The 27,607-nt window shown below is 49.4% G+C and overlaps 1 long non-coding RNA gene across 1 annotated transcript; it reads left to right on the top strand.

Moving 5' to 3' along the window:
• LOC135978001 (uncharacterized) lies at window positions 1-27,607 on the top strand. The gene is made up of 4 exons (XR_010595431.1): window positions 1-840; window positions 3,493-3,513; window positions 3,900-3,932; window positions 25,518-27,607. It is a non-coding gene; the product is annotated as an uncharacterized LOC135978001 (long non-coding RNA).

A 27,607-nucleotide genomic window follows, 5' to 3' on the forward strand; every position in this document is an offset into this window, starting at 1 on the left:
TGCTGCATGTTAACCCGGAAACCGCAGCCCCTTTTAAATGGCCAACCCAACGGGTGCTTGGTATGGGAAAGGAGGGTGCTACTGTTTGAAACCATTCCCACATGTTAAGAAGGTTAAAAAAGCCAAAAGACTGTGGCTTACCATGGCTGCCTGCAAGCCGAAATCTGTTGCCTGGCACTGCGTGAGTGATCTCTCACACCAAACCGGCAGGCCCTCAATATAAGAGGAAAAATGTGACCTTGTAACGAAAGTACATGTGCTGTGTAATGTGAACAGCAAAATTTAACGTGAAAGAGTGTACCCATTGTTCTCTAAAATGTGTCTTTTTTAACCACCTCTCCCTTCTCCTCCACCAGCTGCAAATGTTTCTCCTTCACAGAGGCTAGTGAAGATTAGAAGGAGAAAACGGCAGACTCGGGATGATATGTTCTCGGAGCTCCAGATGTCCTCCCACGCTGACAGAGCACAGCAGAACGCATGGAGGCAGTCAATGTCAGACTACAGAAAAGCACAATATGAACGAGAGGAGAGGTGGCGGGCTGAATCGCGGGATGAACAGAGCAAGTGGCGGGCTGAAGATGATAGGTGGCGTCAGCTTGCAGACAGAAGGCAAGAGTCAATGCTCCGTCTACTGGAGCATCAAACTGATGTGCTCCAGCGTATGGTTGAGCTGCAGGAAAGGCAGCAGGAGCAGAGACCGCCGCTACAGCCCCTGTGTAACCAACAGCCCACCTCCCCAAGTTCCATAGCCTCCTCAACCAGACGCCCAAGAACACGGTGGGGGGGGGGCCTCCGGCCACCCAGTCACTCCACCCCAGATGATTGCCCGAGCATCAGAAGGTTGGCCTTCAATAAGAGTTAAAGTTTTAAACTGTAGTGTGTCCTTTTCCTTCCCTACTCCCCCACCCATCCCGGGCTACCTTGGCAATTATCCCCCTAGTTGTGTGATGAATTCATAAAGAATGCATGAATGTGAAGTAACCATGACTTTATTGCCTCTGCATGTGCTGCTCGAGGGTGGGAGGGGAGGGTGGGGTGGTTGGTTTACAGGGAAGTAGAGTGAACCGGGTGGGGTGGGGGCGGACGGTTCATCAAGGAGAAACAAACAGAAGTTTCACTCCGTAGCCTGGCCAGTCACAAAACTCATTTTCAAAGCTTCTCTGATGCGCACCGCGCCCTGCTGTGCTCTTCTAACCATCCTGGTGTCTGGCTGCACGTAATCAGCAGCCAGGCGATTTGCCTCAATCTCTCACTCCGACATAAATGTCTCCCCCTTACTCTCACAGATATTGTGGAGTGCACAGCAAGCAGCAATAACAATGGGGATATTCTTTTCGCTGAGGTCTGAGCGAGTCAGTAAGCTGCGCCAGCGCGCTTTTAAACATCCAAATGCACATTCTGGAAAAGACCTTTCCAACACTCAGCTGGACAGCATAGCAGAGTTCATCAAACAACTGGGGTTAAAACCAGGAAAAAGGGGGAGGGAAGGGAATGTCTGTGGGGAACATGGCAAGGAGCTCACATGGTTCTGTAAGGAGATTGCCAAAGCTCTTTGTGAAGATTGCAAAGGATCCCCGACTCACCGCTCTCACGCTGTGATTCCCATGGCAAAGGCTGCTCATGGGTCCAAGGTAGGGGTGTTTTGCTAGCTAATTAAATCACTTCAAGGCCCTGTGTCACCCCCTCTCTGGACTGACGCCAGTCTGCTGTGGGTGGGCCTAACCCCAGGATCCCATGTGCTTCTGGGCCTCTCAGACACACTCCCAGCTGCAGACCCCATGTCTGCCACCCTGCTTTGTGGAGTGCTCCTGCACAGCCCAGCTGCCTTAACCCCACGAACCAGTGCTGCTGCCCTGCCAAGCTCCAAGTCACATACACACGCTCCACACACTGTGCAGATTTCCAGCTTGCTGTGCGCACGCTGAGTTCTCAACTGACCCTTTCAGGGACAATGTGTCAGCCGAGTCGAGAACACTGGCCTAGGAAAGGGATTTCTGAACCATGGGCCTTTGTACCAAAAAAAAAAAAAAACCAAAACAAAAGCCGCAATCGCGATCTGCGGCGGCAATTCGGCGGGAGGTCCTTCACTCCCAGGCGGAGTGACGGACCCTCCACCGAATTGCCGCCGAATACCTGGAACTGCCGCCCCTGTCCGGAACGGCCGCCCCAAGCACCTGCTTGAGAAGCTGGTGCCTGGAGCCGGCCCTGATTCAGATGTACCAATAGTCAAAAAGGCTATTAGCTGTAATCTGTGCAATTTAAATGAACAAGTCTACAATCCATGATCCCATGGTCCTACACCACTCCGAGCCTAAGACGGGTTGACATATTTTAAGGACAATGAAGCCATCAAAGCCAGATGGAAGGAGCATTTTGAGTCACTCCTGAATCGTGAGTCAACCGTCTCTAATGCCACCATCGAATCTATACCTCAGTGACATGAAAGAGAATCTCTTGCTGATCCTCCTGCCCTCGAAGAAGTAACATGATCCATCATGCAAATGAAGAACAGCAAGGCAGCAGGGCCAGATGCTGATGACATCCTCGTGCACACTAAGACTGACCTTCAGTCCACACTGGATTTTTTTGCACAAGCTCATCGAAGCCTAGGACTCTGACTCAATATTCGGAAGACTAAAGTGCTCCATCAGTCTGCCTCAGGCCTTTTACATAACCCATAAGACAAATATGACTCCTACACTCCTTTAGGGATGCAAACCCAACTGTCTGGAGAGGTACCACCGACAATGCTTCTGGAAGATCCTTCGCATCAAATGGGAAGATTGCTACGCTAACGCCAGCATCCTCACTGAAGCCAATGTCACCAGCACTAAGCAATGATTCTCATGAACCAGCTTCATTGGGCTGAACATTGTGTGTGGATGCCATACTCTCGCCTCCCAAAACAAGCCATCTACTCTCAGATCACCCATGGTCAGAGATCCCGTGGTGGTCAGAGGAAACGCTACAAATAGACACTGAAAATGTATCTCAAGAAAACTGATGTGGACATCACAAGCTGGGAGGAGCAAGCCACCAACTGACCTCAGTGGTCAGCCTCCATCAGGTAGTGGCCCGCTTCGAGGAGAAGCGCCTTTCCCTCAAAGCTGAAGGAAGGAAAAAGAACTTTCTCACAATGGGGAGCTGACCCGCTAGGAAATGTCTGTACCTACTGCAGGCAGATCTGTGGTTCCAGGATTGGACTCCTGAGATATCTCAGGACCCATAAGTAAATCTGTGGTAGAGATCATCCACGAACCAAGGAACTGCCGATGATGATGATTTCAGCTGAAAAATGTTGCCCAACTCTAGTGATAAAAAATGTCACAAGCGAGCATGCCCAAAACAGGAAACAAAAAAACAAAAACTGCCTGTGTTTGACTTTGAAAACATAACAAAATGGATGAAGGTAGCAGGGGTGGGGAGAGAACCACTGTACTAAAATTTTTAACAGCTATTACACATTATTAATTCCTCTTTTTTGTCTTTTAGAAGAAATTCTTGCTGAACTTGGTAAGTTCAATTTTTCCTATTCCTTGTTTCTGGAGTCCCCTGAAACCTCTCCCACTAAGGGATGAGGCTTTCCTGACCTGTGCATCCCCCCCAAAAAACAACAGTCCTACATCTCCTTCCTTTCCTCATCTTTCCCCTCCCAATTCTGCCAGATCATCACACCTCTCTGCCCCCAAGTTCTATCCTCATCCCACATAGCCGACTCCTCCCTGCCTTCACTTGACCCCACTTGATCTCACGGTGCATTTGAGACAGGTGTGTTTTAAACCACTGACTGTAAATCTGTCCCTCTCTTTCACAAGCACAACACATTGTGTTCAACCGTTGGAATATCACCATAACCATGGCAGAACGAAAGCTCATAATTTGCCTTTTTCTCCTTCTAGCAACCTTGCGATCTGAAATGAAGAAAGACAAAGGTAATTTCTGGGACCAGTGGGGTGTATTCAAAAGACTAGCAAAGGGGAAATAAACACAGCTTCTGCTCTTCCTTTAAGATGAAAGAAGAAGGGCTGAAACACTGTTTTTTAGAATGTGATTGTTCAATATATTAGCAATTCAGGTCCTGCCTAGGACCATGGAGGGCAGAGGGAGGCAGGGAGCGGAGCAGAGCAAAGAGGAAACCAGCAAACTGAAAAGGCCAGAGGCTGTCTGGGCAGCAGGCTATTGCTGCTTTGCCGGCTACTGCTGGAGGAATCCTGGCTGCAGGGGCTTGGAACACCTCTAAGTTTTCCTGCTGTCATTTCCCCCATCGCCATGTGGCTGGGCAAGGAGGTTACATGGGGCTGGTTCCCCTGTGGTCAGGGGGACTCTGGTTGGGTCTCAGCCCTGGCACCAGGTGCTTTTGTTGCTTCTCAAGCTCTTCTCTCCCACCAGAGAAATGAAGAGCCTGATCGAACATTGTGCCAGCAAAATCAGCTGCCTCAATTGTTCTCCAACCATGTCGTCCGCTCCCTACTCAAATCCCTCCCCTGGCTCCTCTTCTACTTCTGCAGCAAATTGTAGCTTCTCCTCAATGCCAAGGATCAGCACCCAGGAGCTGGATATTTTGTAAGAGGGGCTGCTCTCCTGTCCTGGCATCTGTGGGGTGTCCCACAACCTCAGCCAGAGGTGGATGAATTTCAGGTTCAGAGATGGGCTCCCAGGATGATCAGGGTCATGGAGGGCCTGCCGTAAGAGAGGAGACTAAAAAAACTGAGCTTGTTTTGGGTAGCAAAGGGAAGGCTGAGAGGGGATGTGATTGCTCTTTGCGAATGCATCAGGGGAGTAAACAACATGGAGAGAGATGAACTGTTGAAGCTAACAATCAAATCGACCAAGAAGAAATGGGGATTATCTGGCCTTGAATTCAATTCAGGCTGGGAACTAAAGGTTTCTACCCATCAGAGGAGTGAGGTTCTGGAGCAGACTGCCAGGAAGTGTTGTGAGAGAAAACAACAGGTATTTAAAGGTATTTTCAGGTATTTAAAAGGGTGTCATAAGGAGGAGGGAGAAAACTTGTTCACCTTAGACTCTAAGGATAGAACAAGAAGCAATGGGTTTAAACTGCAGCAAGGGAGGTCTAGGTTGGACACGAGGAAAAAGTTCCTAACGGTCAGGGTGGTTAAACACTGGAATAAATTGCCGAGGGAGGTTGTGGAATCTCCATCTCTGGAGCTATTTAAGAGTAGGTTAGATAAATGTCTATCAGGGATGGTCTAGACAGTATTTGGTCCTGCCATGCGGGCAGGGGACTGGACTCAATGACCTCTCGAGGTCCCTTCCAGTCCTAGAATCTATGAATCTATGAAACAGAACTAATGTTAAAATGGAACTTGCTAAGTTTTTTAATAGGATTTTATGAAGGGGCTGTGATGGGGATCCCAGGATGTCACCTGGACTGGGGGACTGCTGAGCCCTCTGTCCCACCACTGGGTGGTTGTTGGCAAGCTACAGACCTCTGGCAGGTTCTGCATTTACACGGATATCCACAGGAAGGGACACACCTAGCTGAGTTACATGAATGCTTCTCCCAGCCACTCATGAATCGTCAGCAGAGAGGCTCCAGCCAATCCTCACAGCTCCCCAGCCTAGGACCCCAGAGCTGAAGTGTCTTGCGCTGGTCAGAAGCCTGAGCAATGTAAGTTCATTACCCAGTCTGCCCCTCCCTCAATGTGGAGAGGACACACACTAACCTTTGTATCCTGAGCTGAGATTTTCCAAGCACTTCAACTATTTTATGTAAAATATAAAACAGATTTAATAACTACAGAAAGATAGATTTTAAGTTATTATAAGTAGCAGACATAGAGATCAAAGTTGGTTACCTAAGAAAGAAAAGTAAATTTGCAATCTGAGTTCTATAAACTAAACAGGATTTGAATCAAGCAGTGTCTCACCCTGACAGATGGTACAAACAGGTCACAGATCTTCAATACAGTGGCTGGGTCTCTCCTCCAGCACCGGACCACCCTCCACAGTTCAAAGTCTTTGTCCGCTAGATGTTTCTTCCAGGTGTTGAGTTGTGGCAGGAGTGAAGCCAATCACGATGTCACATCCCTTCTTTTATAGTTTCTTCCAGTTTGCTGCAAAGATCTATGCTTGCGAGGTGGGGGTCTGCCTCCATTGGTCAAGTAATCTCCATTGTCTACGTGACCTCTCTGAGAAATCTTCTGGGATGGCTGCTGGGAAAGTGAATTCCCTTTAATGGCCCATCAGCACATCTGGCTACTCCATTGTTGCACCTGAAAGGCTGGTTGTGGATGTTTCCAACCTCACAACATATTTCAGTAACACACACCTAGCAAAACTTCATAACTTCACATACAATCATAGCACATACAATCCAACAGGATATTAATGTTAAACAGATCAAGAATTTTAAAATGATACTTTACAATGGATACTTTGTAGGAAACATATCATAATTATATGATGGGGTGAATATAGGGATTTCAGGGGGCTGCTTTGAGGTACAAAGTGCCACAGGAGCTGTCTGTGAGAGCAGGGGACTGGAGTAAGTGCAGGCTTCACTAGGGAAAAGGTCCAGGTGTATATCAAGGTAGGCTGCATGGATGTAGCTAACATTGAAGTCTGATAATGGAGCAGCAACTCTGCTGTAGTTAGGATTGAGACTCGCAGTTTAAAAGATAACTTTTCTCACTGAGCTAAAACTGATTGAAAACTGCTCTGCCTGATGGGAATGGTATGTTGTGGACATGGTGGGACACAGCTTAAAAGGGGCAGAACTAAGGATGCTTTGAACAGGTGGCATGTAACTTAACTTTGTATTTCCTGGATTTCAGAGGTGTTAGCGCAGTGTACAGTCCAGCCCAAGGTGTGCACCATCATCTCTGACACAGCTGTCATTTCAAATAGCAGCAAAGCAGGGTACAATGGATTTACTGAGTACATGTTGTCGTTTTCAGTCAGACAGTGGAAGAGAGAAAATTTTCCATCGAATGGAGGAAATCTGTTTCCCTGCTGTATATTCAAAGCAACGTGCTGTAATTTCAGACAAGAAAGTTTACTTCACACCTTTTGAAATTCAGGAGAATAGCAATGGTTGAGCATCAGAGAGCACAGTTATTTTATAACAGTGCCATTGCTTAGTCAAAGAGCTGAGGTATTCAGATGTAACAAAGGTCAAAAAGTCTATCAGCTACAACCTCTCCAACTTAACGCCTCTGCTCCCTGGTCTGTGCAGGCAGACTGGTTGGTGAATGACAGAGTCAGAGAAAGAGCTGTTGAAATAATTGATTTTTTTGTTTGTCTGGTAGTTATAAAAACTTCAAAACTATTTCATTGTGATTTGGGGCTTTTGAAAACATTGTTTAAATTAAAAGCTAAGTCAGTTTGGAAATGAAGGGCTAGATTTAAAGAGGTGGTCAGTGATAGCAGGGGACTGGCTCAATGATTCAGGTGGTTCCTTCCAGTCCTATGTTGTTAGGTTTCACAAGGTGCCTTAGGCCAGATCTACACCACAAACATCTCGGTATAACTACGTCACTCAGGGATGTGAAAAATTATACCGACCTAACCCTGGTGTAGACAGCGCTTTGTTGACGAGAGAGCTTCTTCATCTCTGCAGTGCTGTACATGTAGACAAGCCATGACGCGTCATTCTAAAAACTAAGGAGCACCTCCTTAGTTTTTCGAATGATGCGTCATGGCTTGTCTACATGTACAGCACTGCAGAGATGATGTCCCTCTGATCACCGATAGCCCAGTTATTAAGTCACTCAGACAAACTGCGGCGGCCCAGCTTTGAATCCCTGCTCTCCCCTTTCCTAGGCGAGTGCCCTAACTGCAGGGCTGCTGGCTATTCTAAGTGGGTCTCTCTCAATCTCTCTGTCGAAGCTGTTCTAGGTGGTATAAATCATTAAATAGTCTTAGGCACAGAGACTGAAACCCAGGAGCTCACCCCTCCCCAGTGACCCTCCTAATCCCTACCCTACAGAGCCTACACTTGCTTTCTGGGCCAATGAGTATTAAATATTAAGGTACATAAGTATTTTCATAAATATTCTCTAAGGTATATGAAGTATTAAACATATAAAGGTGACAGCCCTGCCAGAGTTAAGGTTTAGATCAGGCCTGTGTTTGAAGCTGGTCTTTCCTAACTGCTCTAAAATCAGCGTGGTTCCTTGGATTGCCCTGACATATGATGTGGCTCCTGGGAACACAGGTTTCTATTACTGATCCATATTTGACCATTTGACTTTGCAAAAATACAAAAAAGGACAGGGGAGAAAAAATACCTCTATTATGAAACATCTTAACAACTATCATCATTTTCATACATTATTTATTTTTCTTTATTTGTCTTTTAGAGGAAATTCTTGCTAAATCTGGTAAGTTCCATTTTCCCTCTTCCTTCTACCTGGAGTACAGAGAAACACCTCCCACTAAGGGATGGGAGTTGTATGATCTTTTGAAAATTGTTTTTAATGTGGAACCTTAACATTTTATTTCTACACATTTAAGAATCTGATTAAAAAACTAGAAATAAATAAGTTAAAAGGTCTTGTTAGAAATGTTTGCTGACACCTCTTCTTGCTGACACCTCCACAAGCTGTTTTGTTTTCAAATATAGCAATATTTGAAATGTATTCATTGTTATGTTTTTTAAATGTGTGAGAGATTGAAGAGATGAATGAAAAGCATAGTTCCACTTTTTCTACAATGAACTGGAAAAAGTATAGCTATATATATAGCACCACTTAAGAGCTTAAAATAAGAGTCTAGCTAAGGCTTGGTCTACACATGAAAATTCTATCAGTGTAGCTACATTGGTCAGGGGTATGAAAGTCTTTCAGGCCAGTGGAAGAGAGCTTCCATCACCTTAGCTAACATCATTCCCCCTTGTGCTCCGGGGGGAAAGGGGGCTGCACACTCCGGCAGATCAAAGCAAGTTCGATATAACGCGGTTTCACCTATAACGCGGTAAGATTTTTTTCGCTCCCGAGGACAGCATTATATCGAGGTAGAGGTGTATCTGACTGATTTGCAGAATATTGGCTAAATCAGCTAGGGAGAGAAACCTTTCTCTAGACATTGCCCTTCCAGAGATCTGCTTTGTTGGTGGAAGAAACTGTTGTTCTGAGATTATTTATTATTATACCCAGGGATTTCAAAGGAGTTTGAATCCTCCTTTTATCTCTGGCACTAAGTTCACTTTGAAGCTCAGAAGCAAACTCTGAGTGCACCTCAGACTGCTGTAGGAAACAAACAGGATGGTGGGAAAAAGGTCTGGGATAAGTTTAAAGAATTATCATTAGTGCAGCCCTGTGGGTTTGGGTGAAATATAACACACCCAGAGCCTTCTGCACTCAGGCCCAGATCCACAAAGGAACTTGGGCACTATGCCTAACTTTCAGCTAGCCCCTCCCCTCCCCCCCCGTGGCATCTACAAAGCCTCAGTCAGGCCCCTAGGCCCCTGATACCATGTGTGGGGAGACGTGAGGCCTATGAATGTGATTCACACAAACTAGGCAATGAGAGATGCTCAGAAGTGGAGTGTGACCCTTGCTGGAGAAACACAGCCCAGCCCTGGACAGTGCTGCAGCGGCGTGGCTCCAGCAGGGCCTGAGCTCCCGCCGCTCGGCCGCAACTCGCAATCCCGCCCCTTACCTCGCGGCTCTGAGCGGGAGGAGCTCAGGCCCCGCCCGAGCCATGCCGCTGCAGCGCTGTCCAGGGCTGCTCCTGGATGCGGCGCGCCGTGGCGCTGGGGGATGGGGGAAGGCAGAGGCGGGGGGGAGCCTATGACGTTCTCGTGGGGGCCCCTGCGGGGCCTGGGGCAAATTGCCCCACTTGCCCCCCCAGGCAGCCCTGGCTATAGGAAAGAGAAGACGTGAGGGAGGAAGAGGACACAGGAAGTGAGGGGCAAAGTCTCACATCCCAGGTGGTGGTGGGTTTTAGCCAGACCCAATGGAGGTAGTGATGTCATCTGGGTCCCACATTCTGGCCTGGTCTGGTCAGGTGCCTTTCAGGCTCAGGATGACAAAGATCCAACGGTGTCATGGGGGATCCCGGGGTTCCAGGGGACAGTGGGGGTGGCAGCCATGATGATGCAGCTCACTCCATTCAGTCACCCCTCCCCCCATCAGCAGTGAGTCTCAGACTCTCCTGCCACAGGCTTTTCTTTCAAGAACCCCACAGGGAAGGGAAAGGTGGAATAGCTCTGTTCACTCATTATATTGTCCACCAATTACACCCAGTTTCTGACACACCAATTTTGGTCTCCTTAGTACCAGTCCCACACGTCGCTTGTTCACCAGGCATGAGCTTAACTCAATCCTTGAGTTATAGCAGGAGGTCTCTTTGTCTGGGCTATTTCAGTCTGTTTCACTCCCCTTTCAACCCCTTTCCTCTCAACTAGGGTGACCAGATGTCCCGATTTTATAGGGACAGTCCTGATTTTTGGGACATTTTCTTATATAGGCTCCTATTACCCCCCACCCCTGGTCCCGTTTTTCACATTTGCTCTCTGGTCACCCTACTTTCAACATTTATTACCATGGGTTACTGTGACTTTTGATGAGCTCTCACTCACGTCTGCCAGCGGCGCTCACAGTCAGGGTCAGCCTGTAGGGACAGTTATCACAACGGGGGTTGAAGGGAGGGGGGGTTTCTGCCTTCACCCCTTGGTGAGAAGACGAATATGGGGAATGAAGGGACGGCAAGGGGGACCCACCTGTCACTGAAAGGGGGGTTCATGACAAGTACAGTTATAATAGTTTTCAGTCTTATAACACATTTACGATCTTTTCAACTTAAAATTACCTATCCCCTCCCCATTCTCTGCCCCCTATTTCAGCTCCTACTGTCCTCTACTGCAGTCCTTCCCCTTCCCCCCACTCCCTACCCCCCCCTTCAGCTGCTGTCCCCCTTCCTGTCCCGAGGTTTTTTAACCCATTCCCTTGAATTCCCCACAGTGCATGTGACTCTGGATCCAGACACAGCTCATCCTGAACTCATCCTGTCTGAGGATCGGCGGGGTGGGAGATGGGGAGACACACGGCAGGACCTGCCCAACAATCCTGAGCGATTTGATCGTTGGCACTGTGTGCTGGGCTCTCCAGGGTTCACCACGGGGAGTTGGTACTGGGAGGTGGAGGTGGGGGATGAGGAATTCTGGGCCATCGGGGTGGCCAGGGAGTCTGTGTGGAGGAAAGGCTGGATCGGCATTTCCCCTGAGGAGGGGATCTGAGCCATGAATTGGTGGGGATGGGTGTCTAAGGTTCAACCTGCCCCTCAGAGCACCCTGCCCCAGAGCAGCTGGCACCGGCAGGTTCGGGTCTGTCTGGACTATGAACAGGGGCAGGTGGCATTTTTCAGTGCTGATAATGAGGCCCCGATCTTCACTTTCACTGAGGCCTCCTTCGCTGGGGAGAGAATCCGTCCTTTCTTTCAGATGAACTCCCAGCTCAGACGGTGTCCCTGAGATGGAGGGACGGGGGTGACATTCACCCAGGGCCGTCCTTAGGCATACTCAGCATACACAGCTGTGTAGGGCACCGGAAAATTCGGGGCACCTCCTGGGTCTTAGTGTCCACCCCCCACCTTCCTATCCCTGTTCTGACCCTTCCTGCAGGCTCCCACAGCTGGCTGCTGCAGCCTGGTGTCTCTTACTCCGGAAGGGAGCTAGTAACTTAAAAGTGAAAAAGCCTCCAGCCTGCCAATCCTATTAGCACAACATTGAAACTGTTAAAGAGCCATTCGAGTGGTAATGAAGCCATTTAACAGGCATTTGCCAACCCCTAGGTATATGCTGTCAGGGTACGTCTATACTTACTTCCTGGTCCGGATGTAAGCGATCGATCTTCTGGGATCGATCCCGGAAGTGCTTGCCGTCGACGCCGGTACTCCAGCTCGGCGAGAGGAGTACGTGGCATCGACAGGGGAGCCTGCCTGCCGCGTCTGGACCCGCGGTAAGTTCGGACTAAGGTACTTCGAATTCAGCTACGTTATTAGCGTACCTTAGTCCGAAGTGGGGGGGTTAGTGTGGACCAGGTCTCAGTTTCTGAATTTACTGACAAAAACAGTTGTGCATTACTGTAATATTTACTCAGAATATGTTAGTCTACGGGACCTTATTTTTAAAGCAAATTTTAAACTATTTCATTAGAAGATTGCTGAAGATTATGAAATCACATCTCTAAAAAATCCTTGCATACAGTTTTAGATCCACGATCTGAGTATTCACCTTTAGCCTCACATGCTTGGCTCTTCAGACATATAGTTTTTAAAATAAATCCTTCAAAAGACCACTCTTATCTAAAATACATATTTTAATTTTAGTTACTATAGTACAAAAAACTTGCTTCCAAAGTCTCCCTGTCCTTTCTGTCCATCCCTTTCTCCCTTCACCCCCCTGTTGAAGAGAGGCTAGCCCTTAAAGGGACAACGCTTTCCTTCCAGATAGCTGGACAAACAAGTTTCCCTTTCTTTACCTCTGAACTATTTGATGAACTAGTTTTAAGAGAACCCTCCAGCACAATCAGTACCTTAGTAAGATTTAAAATCCTTTGTTATGCCTAAAATCTTTGGAAACATAAAGTTGGTGAAATTTCATAAACATGTCTGGTTATGGAGATAACACAAAATAAATTAGTGTTCCCTTTTTCTAAAAGCAATGAACATTGTTATGAACATACTAAACCTCTGTGACTGATTAATTTAAAATAATGTCTTTGTTTCAGTCAATTAAAAATGTAGTAATCTAGAACGATTACTTTATGATCTGTTGAACCGTAATATCCTGTTGGATTGTCTCTGCTATCATTGTGTGTGAAGTTATGAGGTATTGCCTTTTGTGTTACTGAAATATGTCATGGGGTTGGGAGATGCCCAAAGCCAGCCTTTCAGTAGGGACAAAGGAGCAGCCATCAGTGGCCAGACAGGAGTTAAGGGCTCATCAACACTCAATCCACTATCCCAGAGACTTTTCGGAGAAGGCACGTATGCCATGGGGATACGCTAACCCACGTCACAGCAAGAATCTTTCGAGCAGCCGGAAAAAAGTATAAAAGAGGAAGAGTGACATCATTACTTGGCCTCTCTCCCCGCTCAGCTCAACACCTGGAAGATTGTCTGAAAGACAAAGGCTTTGTCAACACCACTTCTGTTGGTAAAATTTCTGTCGGTCAGGGGTGCGAAAAAAGAAAGCCCTGACAGACAACTGTCACAGACAGAAGTGCTGATATGGACAGCGCTATGTTGGCAGTAGAGGCTCTCCTGCAGAAATAGCTAACGCCGCTCATTGGGGGTGGTTTAATCATGCCAGCAGGAGAACTCTCTCCTATCAGCAAAGCGTGGCTACATGGGAGACCTTACAGCGGCACATCTGTAGCGGTACAGCTGTGCCGCTGTAAGGTCCGTAGTGTAGCCGAAGACTTTGAAGGAGGGAGTTTGGTCCCAAGCTGGAAAGGGGTTCAGTCTGTGTATTGGAGAACTGGAAGCTGCTTGTACCAGCTCTTAGGGTGAGACACTGCTTGATTCAAATCTTGCTTAGCCTCTTTAAGTTAGAATTAAGACCTCTGCATCTGCTACTTATAATCACTTAAATCAACTGTTCTGTAGTTAATAAACCTGTTTGATATGTTACCTCAAACAGTGTGTTTTGTTTGAAGTGCTTGGGGAATTGCAGCTCAGACTACAAAGGCTGATGTGTGTCCATTCCACACTGAGGGTGTGGTGAACTAGGTAATGAGCTTACACTGGCTAGGCTGCTGACAAGTGCACAATGGTACAATCCTGGGGTGCAAGGCTGGGGAGCTGGGGGGAATTGACTGGAGCCTCCCTACTATGGCTCATGAGTGGCTGGGAGAGTATTCATGTAATGCAGTTGGGTGATGTTGTAGGAGCAGCAGTGATCTGTATGCTATGTATAATCTGTATGCTCAAAAGGTCTGTTACACTTTCCCCCACCCCTCCCTCCTGGAATGCTTGTGGGATGAATGGATTGGTTGAACAGCTGGAAGATCAGGAGAGCTCCCAGGTAGACTCATAGACTTTAAGGTCAGAAGGGACCAGTATGATCATCTAGTCTGACCTCCCGCATGATGCAGGCCACAAAAGCTGACCCACCCCCTTTCCCTTGACTCAGCTGTTGAAGTCCCCGAATCCTGTGATTTAAGGACTTCAAGTCGCAGAGAATCCTCCAGCTAGCGACCCCCGCCCCATGCTGCGGAGGAAGGCGAAAAACCTCCAGGGCCTCTGCCAATCTACCCTGGAGGAAAATTCCTTCCCGACCCCAAATATGGCAATCAGTAGAACCCCAAGCATGCAGGCAAGATTCTCTAGCCAGACCCTCATTGACCATTGATACTATTTACCAGTGATGGCACGCTGTTGATTAATTGACTAAAATCATGTTATCCCATCAAACCATCCCCTCCATAAACTTATCAAGCTTAATCTTAAAGCCAAAGAGGTCTTTCTCCCCCACTGTTTCCCTCGGAAGGCTGTTCCAAAATTTCACCCCTCTGATGGTTAGAAACCTTTGTCTAATTTCAAGCCTAAACTTCCCCACCACCAGTTTATATCCATTCCTTCTCGTGTCCACATTAGTACTGAGCTGAAATAATTCCTCTCCCTCCCTGGAATTTATCCCTCTGATATATTTAAAGAGAGCAATCATATCCCCCCTCAGCCTTCTTTTGGTTAGGGTAAACAAACCGAGCTCCTCGAGTCTCCTTTCATACGACAGGTTTCCATTCCTCTGATCATCCTAGTGGCCCTTCTCTGTACCCATTCCAGTTTGAGTTCCCTTTTAAACATGGGAGACAAGAACTTGCACACAGTACTCCAAATGAGGTCTCACCAGTGCCTTGTATAACGGAAGCAGCACCTCCTTATCCCTACCAGATATACCTCGCCTAATGCATCTCAAGACTGCATTAGCTTTTTTCACGGCCACGTCACATTGCCGACTCATAGTCATCCTGCGGTCAACCAGGACTCCGAGGTCTTTCTCCTCCTCCGTTACTTCCAACCGATGCGTCCCCAGCTTATAACTAAAATTCTTGTTAGTCATCCCTAAATGCATCACCTTACACTTTTCACTATTAAATTTCATCCTATTTCTATTACTCCAATTTACAAGGTCATCCAAGTCTCCCTGCAGAATATCCCAATCCTTCTCCGAATTGGCAATACCTCCCAACTTTGTGTCATCCGCAAACTTTATCAGCCCACTCCTACATTTGGTTCCGAGGTCAGTAATAAATAGATTAAATAAAATGGGACCCAAAACCGAACCTTGAGGAACTCCACTGGTGACCTCCCTCCAACCTGACAGTTCACCTTTCAGTATGACCCACTGCAGTCTCCCCTTTAACCAGTTCCTTATCCACCTCTGGATTTTCATATTGATCTCCATCTTTTCCAATTTAACCAATAATTCCTCGTGCGGTACCGTATCAAACGCTTTACTGAAATCGAGGTATATTAGGTCCACTGCATTTTCCTTATCTAAAAAGTCTGTTACTTTCTCAAAGAAGGAGATCAGGCTGGTTTGGCACGATCTGCCTTTCGTAAAACCATGTTGTAATTTGTCGCAATTGCCATTGACCTCAAGGTCCTTAACTACTTTCTCCTTCAAAATTTTTTCCAGGACCTTACATACTACAGATGTTAAACTAACAGGCCTGTAGTTACCCAGGTCACTTTTTTTCCCTTTCTTGAAAATAGGAACCACATTAGCTATTCTCCAGTCCAACGGTACCACCCCCGAGTTTGGTCTAAATCTCTTTCCTACTAACCGTTTTCCCTTTCTCGGGATACAGGCCTCCGACAGCTCCTGCAACTTCAACTTAAAATAATCCCAGGCGCCATCCGCCTTTAGATCCATAAATATGTTAGCCCAATCCACTTCCCTTACCAGTCCCCTTAATTTATTAAAATTAGCCTTTTTGAAATTGTAAACCCTAGTCTCTGATATAATTCTGTTAATCTTTCCATTTAGTTTAAATCGAATTAGCTCATGATCACTCAAGCCAAGGTTGTCCCCTACAACCATTTCCTCAACGAGGTCCTCACTACTCACCAAAACCAAATCTAAAATGGCCTCCCCCCTCGTCGGTTCAGCTACTACTTGATGAAGGAATTCATCAGCTAGCACGTCTAGCAACATCTGAGCCCTATTATTGTTGCTAGCATTTGTCCCCCAATCTATATCCGGGAAGTTAAAGTCTCCCATGATTACACAGTTCCTATTAGTATTTACTTCCCTAAAAACATTAAATAGTTCTCTGTCCATATCCAGGGTAGTCCCGGCGGTCTATAGCACACCCCAAGCACTATCCCGGGGAGGCTCTAGTAGTTCTTTTACCCAGTGTGAGTATTGCCCAGACAGACTCCGTCTTATCCATTCCATCAGTTATTATTTCTTTACAGTTTACCTCATACAATGCTACCCCCCCACACCTTTACCTTTGTTCCTATCGTTCCTAAACAGCACATACCCTTCCATATCTGTACTCCAGTCATGACTACTGTTCCACCAGGTTTCGGTTATTCCTACGATATCCGGTTTCATTTCTCGGACCAGGAGCTCCAATTCCTCCATTTTGTTACCTAGGCTTCTCACATTGGTGTATAAACATCTTAATGTATGCCGTTTAGCCTGTCTCCCATCAGTTATGCAATTTGGTACGGACCCCTTGCTGTTCATCCCCCCTCTCCTTCTTATAGCCGGGGGGAAGGGTTTGGACATATCTGTTCTTATCTCATCACCCTCCTTTTCAATGTTGGAATCTGGCGTGGAGATTAACTGGACATCTCCCAACCGTCTCCCCCAGATTCCTAGTTTAAAGCTCTTTTGATGAGATGAGCCAGCGTCCCTCCCAGAAGTCTATTTCCTTCCCTACTCAGGTGAAGTCCATCCCGTGAGAACAGTTGTCTGTCCCCGAAAGCCTCCCAGTGACCATACATCCCAAAGCCCTCCTTATAGCACTACTCCCTTAGCCAGCTATTTATCCTCACAATCCTGTCAGCCCTTTGCTGCCCTTCTCTAGGAACAGGCAGAATCCCACTGAAGATGATCTGAGCCTCGATTTCCTTGAGCGTCTTCCCCAGTCTGGCATAATCTCCCTTGATTCTCTCTAACGAGAACCTAGCTGTGTCATTTGTTCCTACGTGAAGGATTATCAAGGGGTTCTTACCTGCTCCTTTTAGGATCCTTTTCAACCGCAGGTCCACATCCCGTATCTTAGCACCCGGTAGACAGCACACCCTTCTGTTCTCTGGGTCCGCCCTGGTCACAGGCCTTTCTAACCTCCTCAGTAAGGAGTCCCCAATCACGTAAACCTGCCTTTGCCTGGCGACAGTGCGATCTACTAATCTATCCTCTGTTCCCTCTAGTCGTAACCCGTGTCCGTTCCTATTTTCCTTTATACTCCCCCTTGTGCCATCCTGTATCCTCCCGGGGCCCAGATTTGGTGCTGTCTCCATCAACTCCTCCCCTCTCTCTATTGGGCTAGCTGCTCTTCTCTTCTTCCTCACCCTCCCACCTTCAGTTACCACCTGCTGCCCCCCCTCCTCGCTATCCAAACACCCAAACCTGTTCCTGAGTTCTATTTCCCCTTCACTAGCCCTCCTTTTCCTTGGCCTGCTTCTCATGGTCACATGCTTCCACTGCCCTTGTTCTCCCTCAGATATTCCCCCCTCACAGACCTTAGCCCCTGCTTCCACCTGAACCCCTGAGCATTCCCCTTCAGCCCCTCCTTGCCTTTCCTCCATCAGCTGCTCGAACCCCCTTCTAAACTCTACCCGGGTATCTACCTGCATCTCCAACCCTCGGATCTTTTCTTCCAGCAGCTCTATTAGACGGCACTTCATACAGACATACCTCTGTTTAGGCTTCCCCCTTCTAGTACCATGTACATACCGCAGCTTCCACATGCAATCATCTGCATTGTGTCCCCTGCTGCTTGGCTCATGGCCGCTGTAGTCTCTGCCCAGTGCACCTGGGGAAATAGAGCACACGGGACACCGCGCCCTCCTGCCTCCCCTTCCACCTCCCCCTGCAAACTCCCACTCAAACTCCCCAGTTAGCAGCCCTGTTCACTGCCTCCTGTGCCACTGCCTGGCTGGGCGGCTGCTTTTATAGGCCCCCTAATCAGCCAAGCTCCGCCCCCTACTCAGGGCTCGGCTGCCCTCCCAGCACAGTGCCCCTACAGGCCTCTACACACACAAGCACTACAAAGACAGACACAAGTACAGATACCTTCTCCTCCAATGAGACTCCCACTCAAACTCCCCTGTTAGCAGCCTCCTGTGCCGCTGCTCACAGCTGTGCCACTGCCTGGCTGGGCGGCCGCTTTTATAGGCCCCCTAATCAGTCGAGCCTCCGCCCCCAAGCTCCACAAGGTGTCTGGGACTCTAATTAGGCAGCGTTCACACACCCAATGCATGGACACTGCATGGACACTGGCTGAGGTGGAGTGTGACCAACCAGATGCAGCCAAGTCATCTCTAGTCACAGGCCATGAGGAGCAGGTCCTTAAAAGGGGAAGGGGCCATGTGCTCAGCAGTGCACTCACAAGCTTGTACCTCCCGTGAAGGCCCTTCGCCCGGACCGCCTGGCCAGTGGTTCACCGCATTGCATTCCATCATGCCTCGGGAAGACTTACCTTCATCGCACAATCCATCGCTATGCTGTGGGACACTTACGTTGAAGGATCCTGACATCTCCAGTGCCATGTCTGTCCTGGGAGCATGAGTATGCAAGTGTGAATGTGACACCACCCTCTATTTTGAGCTTAGCTATCAATATAATAAACGTACTGCTTTCTGCCAAACTCTGGTGGGTCATTAGTCCTCCCTAAGCTCACTAGCTGACCCAATTTCGGGTAACAGGTGTGTCCCTGCCTGTGGATGGCTGTGTGAGTGCAGGGCCTGTCCGAGGCTTGTAGCTTGACATTAGCACCGCAGTGTGAGGGACGGCCCAGGCAGGTGGGGTTGGAGGGCTCAGCAGTCCCACAGTCCACGTTACACCTCAGGGACCCCGTTACAACCTCCCACCATGGGTGTGGGGGGAGGCATTGAGCAATGCTTCAGCTGCTGCCTCTGCAATTGGCTCACAGTTGCTAGCATTCACTCGCTGCTGTCACCCACCACTGCTGTTGTTCACTCTGCTGCTCCACCCATTTTTGTCATGGCCCGCTGCTGCCACCACTTTCTCCGCTGCCACATTCAGAGGTTCTGTCACTTACCCAGCTCTCAGGGATTTCAGCCAGTAGTGGGGAACCTCCCTGCTGGTGCAGGCTGGACAGTCCCTTTCACTGTAACATGGCCCCACACCAGGTCTAAGGCTCAGCACCTACAGCTGGTTAGCAGTGATTGCAGGGGTAGTGACCACGGAACAAAACAAGGGCTCACCACTGAGACTAACCAGCTCTGTCTTTAAACAAGGGAGAGACCACTCTTAGCCAGAGCCCACACCACCAGAAAAGAATTCCCGCCTCCACCCTTGTCTCTCTTTCACTGGGATTTGGCAACTCTACCCCCTGCTTAGCAAGTGAGAATCCCTGCGTGACCCACTCAGTCAGGGGCCTGCAAATCACAGTTCTGATGCCCTTTGCTCACACACTCAGGATAACAACATTTCATTGCCCTTCCACTCAAATACTAGAGTGATTTGTAACCCAAAACCAACCAAAACTGATCATTTTGGCAGAGCAGCTCCCTCTGCTGCATGCCTAGGCAGTGTAGGTGTGTCTGTGCAAATACAATCTGCTCCTGAAGTCTTTTCCCCCCAGGAGCAGTCAATGGGCAGATGATGGCGGGCCAAATCCGGACCACCAGATGTTTTTGAACAGACCCAAAATCTTATAATTATCATTGTTGTTATAATGTCTTTATTATTTTCTCCGGAGTCTGGACCTTGACTATACCTTGACCAAGAAATTTGGCCCTTGACAAAAAATAATTGACTACTCCTGTTCCAGCTCATCACTAGAAATCAGAGAAGAGCTCATTCATTCAGACTCTGCTTACATCACCATTCTCACTTTTGCTATCACACTTGCTGGTGTGCAGTCTGGGTCTAACTGAAGCTGTGTTGATCAGTCAGTGTCTCTTATAACTAGCTAGGGTGACCAGATCACCAAAGACAAATATCAGGACGCGGGGGGGTGTGTGACGTGGGGGGGGCGTGGTGGGGGGCGGGGCCAAAAAAAAAAAAACCCTTCCTCCGCAAGCGCTGGAGGGAGGCCCGGGAGACTCAGGGGAAGCGCGGGGCCGGGGTAGTGAGAGTCCGGCCTGGCCCCGAGCAGGCAGGACTCAGTTGGGTGGTAGGGCGAGGAGGGGGGCGGCCCGCGGGGCCAGGCGGTGGCTGTTCTCACCCCCGGCCAGCGGGACTCGGGAGCAGCCGCTGCTGCAGCTCCCACTGCCGCGGGGGAGGAAGCAGCCATGGCGCTCCGCGGCTCTGGCGCCTCCGAAGCCCCCGAGCCCGGGCCTCCTGCGGGAACCCAGCAGCGCGCACGCTGGGCCCAGCCCCTGGCCAGTCGCGTCTGGGCTGCTGCCCAGCTGGTGCTATCGCGCGGCGGCCCCGGAGTGGGGGCAGCAGGCCCCAGCCCCCCCGTCCCGCTCGGGTCCCGCAGGGGAACGAACGGGGCTGGGCTGCCGATGCCTCCGCGGGATAGCACCAGCTGGGCAGCAGCCCAGACGCGACTGGCCAGGGGCTGGGCCCAGCGTACGCGCTGCTGGGTCCCCGCAGCAGGCCCCGGCTCGGGGGGTTCGGGGGCGCCGCAGCCGCCGAGCGCCATGGCCGCTTCCTCCCCCGCGGCAGTAGGAGCTGCAGCAGCAGCTGCTCCTGTGTCCCGCTGCCCGGGGGGGGAGAACAACAGCCGCCGCTTGGCCCCGCGGGCCGCCCCCCTCCTCTCCCTACCACCCGACTGAGTCCTGCCTGTTCGGGGCCAGGCCGGACTCTTACTCACCCTGGTCCCGCGCTTCCCCTGAGTCTCCCGGGCCTCCCTCCAGCGCTTGCGTAGGGGGGAGGAATGGTGAGCCCGGGGAAGAGGCGGGGATTCGGGGAGGGAGCCAATCGGGGGAGGAGGGGGCGGAGTCGGGGCGGGGGGGGGTGCGAGCACTTCCGGGCTCCAGGCTCCGGGGCATTTCCTTGTTTGTCCGGTTGTCCCGACCGCATGTCGGTCGGGACGCGGGACAAACAAGGAAATATCGGGACGGTCCCGATAAAATCGGGACGTCTGGTCACCCTATAACTAGCCCATCTCCTATTAGTTCATCTTTAAATGTTCCATATTTCCAACGTTCAGCCAGACTATGAACTGCAGTAATGAAAATCTCAGCTGTTTCCTCTGGTTCCTGGCACCTGCTATTCAAACTGGCCTTTTCCTAGATAACATTCTATGTGCCCAGGAAATGGGCCTTAAACACCTCTTTCCCTTTGGCGTAGTCTTTCCTCTCCTCAGAGTGAGGAGTCTGGCACACAGGATGTCATCAGCAGCATCACCCATGGCAAATGGCCAGGCATTTACCTGGTATTCTTGGGCTTCCTCTATTAAACCAGCAGTCGTCTGGAATTGCTCAAATCTCTGCTTCCAGCAAGACCAGCTGCCTGATTTGCCACAATCACATTTCTGTCGCAGAGCCGTTTGCACTAGGGACTGCAGTGCTGCGCTGAGACACGACTCTGCCTCCTCCTGCTGCAGCTCCCACAGCTCTCCACCCTGAGTCGCCACTGTCCCCACTCACTCACCACTCTGGCCATTTTCTTCCTTTACTCCTGCTTTGGAGAGCAGATTTCACTCACTTCTGACACACTGGGGCAGGACTGTCAGCCTCAGAGATCAAAAATCATGAGTCAGATCCTAAAAAACCATCAGATTGGCCCCACAAACCATGAGAGTTAAAAAACATCAACAAACAATGTTTCCAATCTGTCTGTTGACTTTTTCACTCCCCTCTGCTCCTCTGGCGATGTGTGTGTGATAATCCAGGCTGAAAAGCCAACCTTTACTACACACATGCCTCTCCTTGGAGGCTCAAAAGGAGACTCGCTGGATGCTGGAAGGACACAAACATATGGAAGGAGAATCAGAATGGAGAAGCTTCAAAGTCTTTCTTTTATCTGACCAAGTCCTAAGTGGCAAGAGACTGCGCCAAGGACCCCAAAACTGGGGGTGTGATTGGACTCTGCTCATGCTCCATGAGCTTGAAACATCCCTGGGAATACAGAGCCAGGGCCGGCTCTAGGCACCAGCATTCCAAGCATGTGCTTGGGGCGGCACTTTTCAAGGGGCGGCATTCCGGGGGTTTTTGTGTAGATTTTTTTTTTTTTTTTTTTGCTTCGGCGGTGGCTCTCCGGTTGTTTTGTTTTTTTTTTTGCTTGGGGCAGCAAAAAACCTGGAGCCAGCCCTGACAGCAGCCTTAGCGGGTAGCCAGGAAGGAGCACTCACTAGGATCTGTGATACCAGTTCCAGTTATGATGGTAATATAGGTGAGTGATTTGTATCATGACACTATTCATAGTCTGCAAACAGCCGAGTGTAATCCCAGAAATCTCAGTGTGGAGCCTGGTCTGGTCACATGAAGACACTGCCCCTGGCACCAGTAAAATGACATTGACTAGAAAGGGGTGGAGGATGACTGGAAAAAATAGAAAAACAATCATAGAATCAGAGACGATTAGGGTTAGAAGAGACCTCAGGAGGTCATCTAGTCCAACCCCCTGCTCAAAGCAGGACCAACACCAACTAAATCGACTAAATAGTCCTTAACCTGTTCTTTCACCACTGAGGGCTGCTCACCTCCTCCTCATACTGTTTTGCCCAGGATAGCTGTCTGGGAGCTGACCTTGTCTGCTAAGACCAAGTCAAAAAAAACATTGAGTTCTTCAGCTTTTTCCACATCATCTGTCGCTAGGTTGCCTCCACCATTCATTAAGGGTCCCACACTTTCCCTGACCTTTTTCATGTTGCTAATATACCTGTAGAAATCCTTCTTGTTACCCTTCACATCTCATGATAGCTGCAACTCCAGTTGTGTTTTGGCCTTTCTGATTACATCCCTGCATGCTCGAGCAATATTTTTTATACTCCTGCCTGTCTAGGTTGGATATTAGGAAACACTATTTCACTAGGAAGTTGGTGAAGCACTGGAATGGGTTACCTAGGGACGTGGTGGAATCTCCATCCTTAGAAGTTTTTAAGGCCCAGCTTGACAAAGCCCTGGCTCCGATGATTTAGTTGGTGTTGGTCCTGCTTTGAGCAGGGGGTTGGACTAGATGACCTACTGAGGTCTCTTCCAACCCCAATCTTCTATGATTCTATGAACAGGAGACACAGTCTGTTTTTAATTGTGATGGGAATTCAGATGTCTAGATGACTAGACTGAGAAATGAGGAATTGTGTCCCACACAGAAAGATCCCAGGTCACAAAGCTGGGGTCAGCAGTCTGGATCTTTCTGGAAGGACCTGACACAACTCACATCCTTCTGATGAAAACACCCCCTGTTGTCCCAGGTTCACAGTCCCCACCCAACCTGCCTCCAGAAACCCTCTCTGGCTCCTCATCTCTCTCCCTTCCCTGCTACTGGAAACTGTACCAGGGCAATGTACACCACACACAGCTTCCCCTCTGCTGTCTGTCCAAGACCCCAGACACGGGCAACTCCAGACACCTGTTGTCCCTTCCAATCCCATCCTGAACACAGCCTACAATGACAGTTCTCTCTGTTCTCAGCTCCACACCCCAGTCTCTGCAATGTGGGCCTGTGCCATGCACTGAGCAGGCCTGTTCCCAGCGCCTGGCACACACTCAAGCCGTCATACCTAGTGCTGCCTGGCAGCAGCTTCATAGGTCCAGAGATTTGAAGGCCAGAGGGGAACATTAGAACATTGACTTTGACCCCCTGTATAGCACAGGTCAGAGAATTTCTCCCAGTTACCCCTATATTGACCCAATGACTTATGTTTGGCGAAAGGACCTTCCAGCAGGGCTTCCAGGTTGGATCTGGAGGAATCAGAATCTGGGTAATCAAATGCTTCCATTGGCCGGTTGTTCTAGTGGTTAATCACCCCCCACTGTCATAATGTTGGGCCTTATTTCCATAGGTGCCAACTGCATGGGTGCTCCAGAGCTGGAGAACTCAGTGAAAAAAATTAGCGGGTGCTTAACACCCACCAGCAATAGAGCTGCAGCCCCAGCCAGGGATAAGTAGCCCCACCCCCACCGATCAGCTGGTAGATGGCTGCATTAATCACCTATTAGCTGTTCAACTTTTGTAGCCCCCCTGGGCTTGCTGCAGCAAAGGCTGACCCAGGCCTGAGTCAGACTTCGGTGGAGGGTGGGGCTCCTCCTCCAGCAGCCTCAGGGAGCTGCTCCACTGCTCCAGCTAGGGTTAGAGGTGGGTAAGGGGGGAGCACCAGGCTCCCTCTGCTCTGCAAAAACCCAGTCTGATCAGCAGTGGTGAGACCCTGCTCCCCTGGGTCGCCCCGCCTGCTACCTAGATCTCCTGGGCAAGCTCCAGCTCCCAGCCAGTGCCAACTGCAGGCACCACTAGGTGAGTCCTGTTTCAGGCAGAGGGAGCCTGGCGGGGGTGGTGATGCTGCAGTGTTGGGGGGGGATGGGGAGTTCCACCATGGGTGCAGTTTGGGGGTGGGGGGCATGCAGACTCACTGCCACTGCCTTTCCCCAATTCTGTGCATGCCAAGCTGCTCTGCTCAGAGCTGGTAGCTAAAGTGGCAGATCATTCACCTCCCACAGGTGCCCTCCAATCATGCCCCCTCACTAACACCACTTCCTCAGGAAACAAGGGAAATTAACTGCCTGAAAACGTGGTTAATGCAGGTCTTGTTTACACTATAGCGTCTTTGCCAGTATAGCTATGCCAGTCAGCCTTACCCCTGCTGAGTACCCTCTTCAACTCAAGAAGTGTGTTTCAGATTCCTGCTGGCACTGCCAGTCTGACGTGCCTTCTCTGGCTTGTCAGATTGGGTTTATATCTGTTATTGAACCACAGCCACTCATTAGGCTCTTCCCAGGCTGGTGAACCGCTGGGGTTCATTAACTGATTTCCTTAGGGTTGCTCCTGATTTACACGGCTACAAGTGAGAAGAGAATCAGGCATAGGCACTGACTCCATTGGTGCTCCAGGGCTCAAGCACCCATGGAAAAAAATAGCAGGGGTGGTCAACACCCACCAGTCACAGCTGGGCTGCCATTCAGCTGTTTGGCAGCTGGCATGGGGCCTCGGAGGAGAGGGCAGAGCAGAGGCAGGAAGAGGCAGAGTGAGGGCGGGGCCTCGAGGGAGGAGGTGGAGTGGGGGGGCCTTGGGGTGCAGTGAGGATGGAGCACCCACCAGGAAAAATAAAAGTCAGCGTATATGCTTATTTCTCATTTGAATTAGTCTGGCTCTAACTTCCAGCCATTGGTTTTTGTTCTGGTGGTCTCTGCTGGGCTAAAGAGCCTTTTAGTACCCGGGAGTCTCTCCCTGGGATGGTATTTATGCTCTGTAATCAAGTCACTTCTGATCTTCTTTTTGTGATATTCAATAGATTCAGCTCTGTAAATCTCTCCCCATCAGACATTTTCTCCAGCCCCTTGGATCGTATTTGTGGCTCTTTCCTGCACCTTTCCAATTTCCAATGGCCTGTGTCAAACACCGACGCTGCAGCAGTCCCGGGAGGAGGAGCCATGGGCCGATCACCTGTGCCCCCTGCCGCAGCATCCGGGCTCCTGGCCCATCTCAGGCCCCGGGCAGCGCACCAGGAAGGAGGAGGAAGCCCCGCCTGCTAATGCAGCAGCCCCAGGCCCAGCCCCAGCCCCAGCCCGGCAGGTTCCAGTCCTGCGGGGACTGAACACCATGGCCAGGAAGGTGACTGGCATCATGGGCATCCTGCTGCTGTGCCTGCCGGTGGGACCTGCGGGAGCCGCCAGGCTTCAAGGTGAGCGGGGGCCACCCAACGTGTGGAGAACACAGGGGCAGCCAGAGCCCCAGGGCCAGGCAGAGCCGGGAGCCAGGGGCAGCCAGAGCCCCAAGGCCACGCCAGGCGCCTGCAGCTCCAGAGATGCCCAGTGCAGAGGAGCTGTCCCGTCCCCCTGGCAGCAGCCAAGTGAACTCAAAGACTCAGTTCCCTGGCAGACAGCGAGCCCCCGCGTAACGCTGAGCTCAGGGCTCGTGGGGCGGTCCCTGCAAGCTCCCTTCCTTGCAAATGTTTTTTATTTTCTCATTAAAAAAATACATGGCTAGAAAACCGTAGCGGGTTTAGATACAGTTCCCCGCTCTAGGAGCAGCTCTAAGGGCTTGATTTTTCCAGAGTTGAGTGCCCACTGTCGTATTGAAGTCAGTGGGAACTGTGGACTTTGCCAGCACTTGGGCAGAGCCAGCCCTGTCTGAAAGAAAAATGGGCTGGTTTTCTTCTTGCAGAAAATTTTGATATTTTTTCCTGCAAAAATTCAAAACCTGATAATTTTCAGCTGAAACCCCTCCCAAAATTTGATCCACGCCCAAAATCATCTGTTTTTGGGCCAAAATCTTTTGAGTTTGCAGTATTTGAGTTTTTCCACAGAAAGCAGATCCTTTTTGTGAAAAATGTTTATTAGTTGAAAACCTGTTTCCATCAAAAAACAGTTTTTTTGGATAACTTTTGACCCTCCCCCCGACTGATTTCACTGATATGTTGCCTTTTTTTAAGATTTGTTAGTTCCATACAGCTGTTAAGAGAGGCAAGGGAGCACATTGCCAGCCATGTATTTTAGAACTAGTAATTTCCTAGTAATTATTACCCCCTTGACAACATTGTGCTTTTGTTTACCAATCCAACCTCCCATCAAACATGTGCAAACACATAATGGGCCAGATTCTCAGCGGGTGTAAATCATGCTAATGCCATGGAAATGAAGAGATGTTGATTTACGCCTGGATCATATTCACTGTACTTTATGTAGTTTTGAATGGCTTATGTCTCCTGCAGTTGATTCCTCACTGGGCCTTTGTTCTTTAACAAACTGCATTAATAATGATCAATATTTTATTTTGTAGCTAGGGCTTTGGGGAACTTTTCCCGAGGTTTCCCCACTGTTAGTGGCTTTCGAATTTCTGAGTACTGCTGTGGTTTTGGTGTTGCTGGGGGAATATGAATTTGCTTTTCAGACCTGCACCTACTTTCCTTGTGCACCTCCCAAAGCCAAAGGGAATTAGAGTGCCCAGGGAATGCAGGATCTGGTCTAGAGATAGCTCCAGCCCAGCCTCACAGGAACAATGGAAACTGGCTTAGGCAGGCAGCAACAAAATAATCTGTTATTAGACCCTCAAGGGAGTCACCCTGTTCCTTTAGGCAGGTTGGGACTGCGATGAGGTAATGCTCACCTGACTCTGAAGGGGACGGGGAGCAAAGTCAGAAGGAAAGAAAGGCCATGCTCTCTCTCTTCCACCTACATCTACAGACACCACTACCATCAAGCAACTGAAATGTTGATCAAAGGGGAGAGCCTGACTGAAAAGTAATCAGCCAGCCTGTGGTGAGAAGCATTTTTAAGGACATTGAAAGTGTTAAGATCAGCGTTTTGCTTTTATTTCATTTGACCAAATCTGACTTGTTATGCTTTGACTTATAATCACTTATAGTTAATAAATCTGTTTGTT

Source organism: Chrysemys picta, unplaced genomic scaffold (assembly GCF_011386835.1).
Source record: "Chrysemys picta bellii isolate R12L10 unplaced genomic scaffold, ASM1138683v2 scaf96, whole genome shotgun sequence".
Taxonomy (NCBI): Eukaryota; Metazoa; Chordata; order Testudines; family Emydidae; genus Chrysemys; species Chrysemys picta.